Genomic DNA, 7544 nt, shown 5'->3' on the forward strand with positions numbered 1-7544 from the left:
AAGCATAAAAAAATTGTGTAAAATTTTACATGATTACCATCTTCTTCTGTAAAATGTGGGGAGACAGTTTATTAAACTGTTCTGTAAAGAAGACATGGGGGGGTATTCAATTACAGGTGACAGACTTTTCGCCATAATCGCTGCTTTTTCTGGGATAAAGTATCGTGCACGTGCCCGCACTATCCCCGTATTCAATTAAGAACAGGCGAACGGGACCTGGCGGAAAGATAAGTATCGAAAAGTCCTGGGAATTTCGGGAAATCATACTGTCCCCCCTAAAAATAGTCTGACATAGGGGATCACTATGGGTACCCCCTATTTGGCCTGCTGAAGGTATTCAGGGTTTTTAAATAGCCCTGGCAGGTGCATAAGTGTGGCTTTGCTAAAGTGGGGAAGAATAGCACTTAGCTTTTTAATGGGGGGGGGAACTAGTCCCATCAAATTTGGGGTACATGAAAAAGCGTGCAAGCATATTTTTAAGTCCCTAAAGTGATTTTTGAAAATTAAAAAATGCACCTGTCGCTACTACCCGCATTCTAGAAAACACCTGCCGCATACATGGTAACCCCAACCCCCATCCCCCCCCTCCCGAATCAATTTTACTAGTTTAAAACTTTGGTCCCCTATTTTTTTTTTCACCCCCAAAATTAAAGTACATTTTTTTGGGGGTGTCCGGAGGATTTTTTTTTTTTTTTTTTTACTTTTAGGGGACATTAAAAAGGCTGCAGGCTATTTTTTTTTTATTCTGCACCCCTAAACCGCAATTCTGCATTTTTTTTCGCCATGTATTACATGGTGATAACTTATCCCCATTTTTTTTAACAAAGACACTTCACACAGGCGAAAAGTCTTTGAAATTGAATACAGGGATAATTGAAACAGATGAAAATTAAGTCATCGGCGATAAATCATCGCCGATAACGACTTTTCGCAGCCTAATTGAATACCCCGCATAATGGGAATGACTCTAAAGCTAGGTACACATTAGACGATTTTTTTTTACCGATTTGGACGATTCCGACCTATCAGAATGCGGGAACCAAATCACTCCCAGCCATATCACTCCGCCCCTTCTTCTACAGTGCATGTGTATTCCCTACACTGGGGCATACTTTTACCTCAGAGAAAAGAGTACCACACAAATTGTCATATAAATACATGAAACATATATGCTTTTTTGCATAAATTGTATATACATGTCCTTTACTAAAGGCTATTTCTTAAAGAATGAATAAATTAGACATGTTTTATCTCAATATAAAACTATACATACAGTATATGTCATACATAAAATTTGTCAACCCAGGTATACATATTACCCCAGAACATGTGTTTATCAATACTGTATTTCTTTTAACCCCCAACCAGGGATACATAAATAACTAGAGCAATAAAGGAACCTGGCATATGCCCGCTCACCTTTGTCTGCCAGCTGTTCCATCCCGTCTCCGCCCTTCCACACCATCTCCTCTCTGCCTGCTGTTCTGCCCAATCACGCTCCTCACTCTGCCCCAATCCCTCCGATATCTGCATATTTACTTCTCTGGCCTGGGTCTGTCCCTTCGCTCTAGCACTGGGAACCATAGGATGGGTGACATGCTCGTGGAGTCCCGAATCTCATTTCCAGTGGAGGTATGATATAGGACAGAGGTTCCCAAACTCCGCCATTACCGTCCAGGTTTTAAGGATATCCATTTGTTGAGTCCAGATGGTGGTATCAAATTAGCTGAGGTACTAATTAAGTCACCTGTTCTCAAGCATGGATATCCATAAAACGTGGACTGTAATGGCGGAATTTGGGAACCCCTAATATACTGCAGGAGATGGGATAGACATTAGAGCAGGGGTGGCCAACCCGGTCCTCGATATCTCCTAACAGTTCATGTTTTACAGAGGGAAGCAATCGGGAAGCCGACTGCCTATATACCGGCAGCCGGCTTCCCGACTGTCTTATCCCGGCAAGGGTGAGATGCCGGGCGTCTAGATGTAGACGCCCGCATTTCCCCAACACCGGGAGACCGGCTCCCGGCATCCCGATCGTAGTGATGCCAGGCGCCGCGAGCGGACAGCCGCTGGGGGGGAGGTTTAGGTTTAGGGCTCCCGGGGGGGACTTAGGGTTAGGCACCCCCCCGGGAGGGTTAGGGTTAGGCTAGGGGGAGGGAGGGTTAGGGTTAGGCACCCCCGGGGGGGACTTAGGGTTAGGCACCCCACCGGGGGACTTAGGTTTAGGTATCGGGGAAGGGAGTAGTTAGGGTTAGGCACTTAGAGGGGGGATTAGGGTTAGGCACTTGGGGGGGAAGTTAGGGTTAGGCACCCCTAAGGAGGGTTAGGGGGGTTAGGTTAGTGGATACTTACCTATTCACGATCGGGATTTCCAGCGCTGTCGGCCTTCCGCTGCGTCGCACTCTGCTCCTGTCGGGCTGCCGCTGACGGGAATTCATAATAGTTTCATACCCATTCCTTTACAGACCACCTGTGGATCTGTAGAATGTGTCAGTTAGTAATGACTACACCTGTGCACCAGCTAGGAGGTCTGGGAAATGTGAACTGTTAGGGGATCTCGAGGACCAGGTTGCCCACCCTTGCAGTAGAGCACAGGTTCTCAGACTCGGTCCTCACGACCCCACACAGGTCACGTTTTCTAGGTCACCCGCAGGTGCACAGGTGTAGTCATTACTCACTGACTCATTTAAAAGATGCACATGTGGAGCTAATTATTTCACTTGTGCTTCTGTGAGGAGACCTGGAAAACATGCACTGCATGAGGTCCTGAGGACTGAGTTTGAGAACCTGTGACTTAGAGGATTATTTTATAGATAAATGCTAGGGGGTAAACTTATTAAACTGAGAATTTTTAGAAGTGATTTTTAGAGGTGATGTTGCCCATAGCAACAAATCAGATTCTACTTGACATTTAACTAGGGGATCGGTATGTAATGCCGGGGGCTGTTTAGCCACCGGATCAAATACCGACAGTGGCAGCCCGGCGGGTCGAATTCCCGACAGCTGAAGGTAAGTAACCCCCTCCCTTAGGGGTGCCTAACCCTAACCTCCCCCTGTTAGTGCCTAAACCTAACCCCCCTCCCCACACCTGAAACCTAACCATCCAGGGGGGTACCTAACCATAACCTCCGCCCCGTAGTGGTGCCTAAGCCTAACCCCGCTAACCCTCCCAGGGAAGCCTAACCCTAGGTACCCCTGGGGGTCCCTAAACCTAACCCTCCCCCCCATGGCTAGAAGCTAAGACACCCGTGTTACCTTCGTTCGGTAAGCCGGGTGTCGGGATTGCATAGTGGGGATAATGATAGGCGTTGAGATTTTGACGCTTATATTTACTCCCATCTCGCCGGTATCCTGACTGCATCCCTTTAACTAGCACCTTCTAGAAGATAATAGCTAGACTCTGATTGGTTGCTATGGGCAACATCACTTTTAAAAGTCACTTCTAGAAACTCTCACTTTAGTAAATTTTCCCCTAATGCTGCCCATCCACTACACGACACAGAACGACAGCACGATTACGACATTGTAACGTGCCGTCGTTTCTATGTCTGTGATGAGCCTGCACTGAGCGAGCAGTCGTACAGTGCAGGCTCATCCATCATCTGGTAACATGCTGAACCTGGCGTTATCGTCAGGTTGACCAGCTTGTTTGCCCGATGATAGATGTCCAATACGACCAGCGTGCACGCGCATCGCTGGTCGTATTAGACATCAAACTGCACGATTTACGGGCGATTACCAAGCGATTGAGCGTTAATGACCGTCGCTATCGCTCAATCGCTAGGTTTAATCGCCTAGTGGACGGGCAGCATAAGTGTCTCTGTAAGACAGTTGGATTTCCCTGACACCTCCTGCTCTGCTATTGGCTGCCATCACTACTCTATGCAAATGAGTGGGTGGAGACATGTTCAGCAGGTATTCTAGCCATCAAAAAATATAGGCCCTCATTCAGAGCCGTACGCTCTGAGCAGAGCGCACGCTCTGCATGAGGGCCGGGCTCCTTTTCCATGGAGCGTCCTCCTGGACGCTCGTATAGCTGTGGGTCACCACCCACAGGCTATACGAGCGTGCATTTTGATGGCCGCGATGGTCGTGACCATCGCGACCATCGAAATTGCGAGCCGGAGCCTGCGGTTGAGGTTTTCAACCGCAAGCTCCGGAGTGATTTTGGCTCTATCAGAGCCAAAATCACTCCCACTGACATCACTAGTGATGTCAGTGGGCCGGCTTCTGACGGGAGGCGTTCCCGTGGGAATGCCCCCGTCAGGGAGGCACGCCCCCGGCACGCCCACCAAAGGGGGCGTGCTGTCAATCAACATTGACAGCACGCCCCCTTTGATCGGACACAACGAGCGAAGGAAAGTCCTTCGCTCGTCGTGTCTGGCGCATGCGCACGACGGAGCTCCCTCCGTCGTGCGCATGCTCAGTGCAGACCATCGACCCACTTGCGAGCGTACAGCCGCTCGCGAGTGGGTCTGAATCAGGCCCATAGATCACTCGTATTAGAGAAAACAATTAAAATGCGGCTAATGTTGTTTTTGACAGTAAGATTAGCAACAAGCCCCTTGTGTGACTTGCGAGACGAGTGAGGTTTGTGTTGACCAGTGGATGTTCTTATTATATGTGGACCATGGCCCTCATTCAGAGCCGTACGCTCTGAGCAGAGCGCACGCTCTGAATGAGGGCCGCCCTCCATGAAAATGGAGCGTCCTCCTGGACGCTCGTATAGCTGTGGGTCACCACCCACAGCCTATACGAGCATGCATTTTGATGGCCGCGATGGTCTTGACCATCGCGACCATCGAAACTGCGAGCCGGAGCCTGCGGTTGAGGTTTTCAACCGCAAGCTCCGGAGTGATTTTGGCTCTATCAGAGCCAAAATCACTCCCACTGACATCACTAGTGATGTCAGTGGGCCGGCTTCTGAAGGGAGGCGTTCCCGTAGGAACGCCCCCGTCAGGGGGGCACGCCCCCGGCACACCCACCAAAGGGGGCGTGCTGTCAATCAACATTGACAGCACGCCCCCTTTGATCAGACACAACGAGCGAAGGACTTTCCTTCGCTCGTCGCGTCTGGTGCATGCGCACGACGGAGCACCCTCCGTCGTGCGCATGCTCAGTGAAGAACATCGACCCACTTGCGAGCGGACAGCCGCTCGCGAGTGGGTCTGAATCAGGCCCCATGTACAGAAGAATGCCGGGCCATTGTCTTTCCATACTGAGCACACGCCTGTAATCACTGGTAAAGTCAGCGTATAATTGTCAGATAAGACATCGCATCACATGAGAGAACAGACGGTCACCGGCTGCCCTGTAACAATGTTATTAGTGAGGACATGAAAATGTGACCAGCAGATGATAAGATTGGAAAACCCATTACAGTTAGTTATTAATCCTTTATTTCATTGCAAATGACCTTCATACTATGTAATATTGGTCAGTTACACAGTCCCACTTCCCTAGCTCTGTGTGACGGAGGATCTTGTTATATCAGTATCTCTTGTTATAGAAAGGGATTTACAATACAACACACTGGTACAGTACTGTGCACAACACCGGTGGTACTGACATTTTATAGGTGTCTTGCTGTCACTATATAATATTCCCCATAAGGTCATCAGTGTACTCTTGTCTGATCAGTGGCTGACACCAGAGTCGACATTTGAACACAGAAAAGAAAGTGATTGGCCTAAGCCCCAAACCCTTCTTCTAACATATAATTTATCTCCTGATATACTCTGTGCTGCTGGGTACCCTGCTCCTTCCACTATATAATTCACAGTCTGTGGCTTCCTACTGCCTTCATTCCCTTCCTCACTTCATTTCACTGCCCCTGTCACATGCAGCCCTGTCCTCATTGACATATCACTCATCTGCTGATTTACTCTGTGCTGCTGGGGACCCTGCTCTTTGCACTATATAACTCTCAGTCTGTGGCTTCCTGCTGCCTCCATTCCCCTCCTCACATCATGTCACTGCCATGTCAAATGCAGCCCTGTCCTCACTAACACATCACTCATTTCCTGGTATACTTTGTGCTGCTGGGGACCCTGCTCCTTCCACTAAACAACTCTCAGTCTGTGGCTTCCTGCTGCCTCCATTCCCGTCCTCACATCATGTCACCTCCCCTGTCACATGCAGCTCTGTCCTCACTAATAAATCACTCATCTCCTGATATACTCTGTACTGCTGGAGGACCCTGCTCCTCCCACTATATAACTCTCAGTCTGTGACTTCCTGCTACCTCCATTCCTATCCTCACATCATGTCACTGCCCCTGTCACATGCAGCCCTGTCCTCACTAACACATCACTCATCTCCTGATATACTCTGTGCTGCTGGGGACCCTGGTCCTCCCACTATATAACTCTCAGTCTGTGGATTCCTGCTGCCTCCATTCACCTCTTCACATCATGTCACTGCCCCTGTCACATGCAGCCCTGTCCTCACTGACACATCACTCATCTCCTGATATACTCTGTGCTGCTGCGGACCCTGCTCCTCCCACTATATAACCCTCAGTCTGTGGCTTCCTGCTGCCCCATTCCCCTCCTCACATCATGTCACTGCCCCTGTCACAAGCAGCCCTGTCCTCACTAACACATCACTCATCTCCTGATATACTCTGTGCTGCTGGGGACCCTGCTCCTACCACCATATAACTCTCAGACTGTGGCTTCCAACTGCCTCCATTCCCCTCCTTAAATCATGTCACTGCCCCTGTCACATGCAGCCCTGTCCTCACTAGCACATCACTCATCTCCTTATATACTCTGTGCTGCTGGGGACCCTGCTCCTCCCACTATATAACTCTCAGTTTGTACCTTCCTGCTGCCTCCATTCCCCTCCTCACATCATGTCACTGCACCTGTCACATGCAACCCTGTCCTCACTAACCTATCACTCATCTCCTGATATACTCTGTGCTGCTGGGGACCCTGCTCCTCCCACTATATAACTCTCAGTCTGTGGCTTCCTGCTGCCTCCATTCCCCTCCTCACATCATGTCACTGCCCCTGTCACATGCAGCCCTGTCCTCACTAACACATCGCTCATCTCCTGATATACTCTGTGCTGCTGGGGAACCCTGCTCCTCCCACTATATAACTCTCAGTCTGTGGTGTCATGCTGCCTCCATTCCCCTCCTCACATCATGTCACTGCCCCTGTCACATGCAGCCCTGTCCTCACTAACACATCACTCATCTCCTGATATACTCTGTGCTGCTGGGGACCCTGCTCCTCCCACTATATAACTCTCAGTTTGTGGCTTCCTGCTGCCTCCATTCCCCTCCTCACATCATGTCACTGCCCCTGTCACATGCAGCTCTGTCCTCACTAACACATCACACATCTCCTGATATACTCTGTGCTGCTGGGGACTCTCCTCCTCCCACTATAGATCCCTCAGTCTGTGGCTTCTTGCTGCCTCCATTCCCCTCCTCACATCATGTCACTGCCCCTGTCACATGCAGCCCTGTCCTCACTAATACATAACTCATCTCCTGATATACTCTGTGCTGCTGGGGAACCTACTCCTCC

Source organism: Taudactylus pleione, unplaced genomic scaffold (assembly GCF_031769625.1).
Source record: "Taudactylus pleione unplaced genomic scaffold, aTauple2 ptg000738l, whole genome shotgun sequence".
Classification (NCBI taxonomy): Eukaryota; Metazoa; Chordata; class Amphibia; order Anura; family Myobatrachidae; genus Taudactylus; species Taudactylus pleione.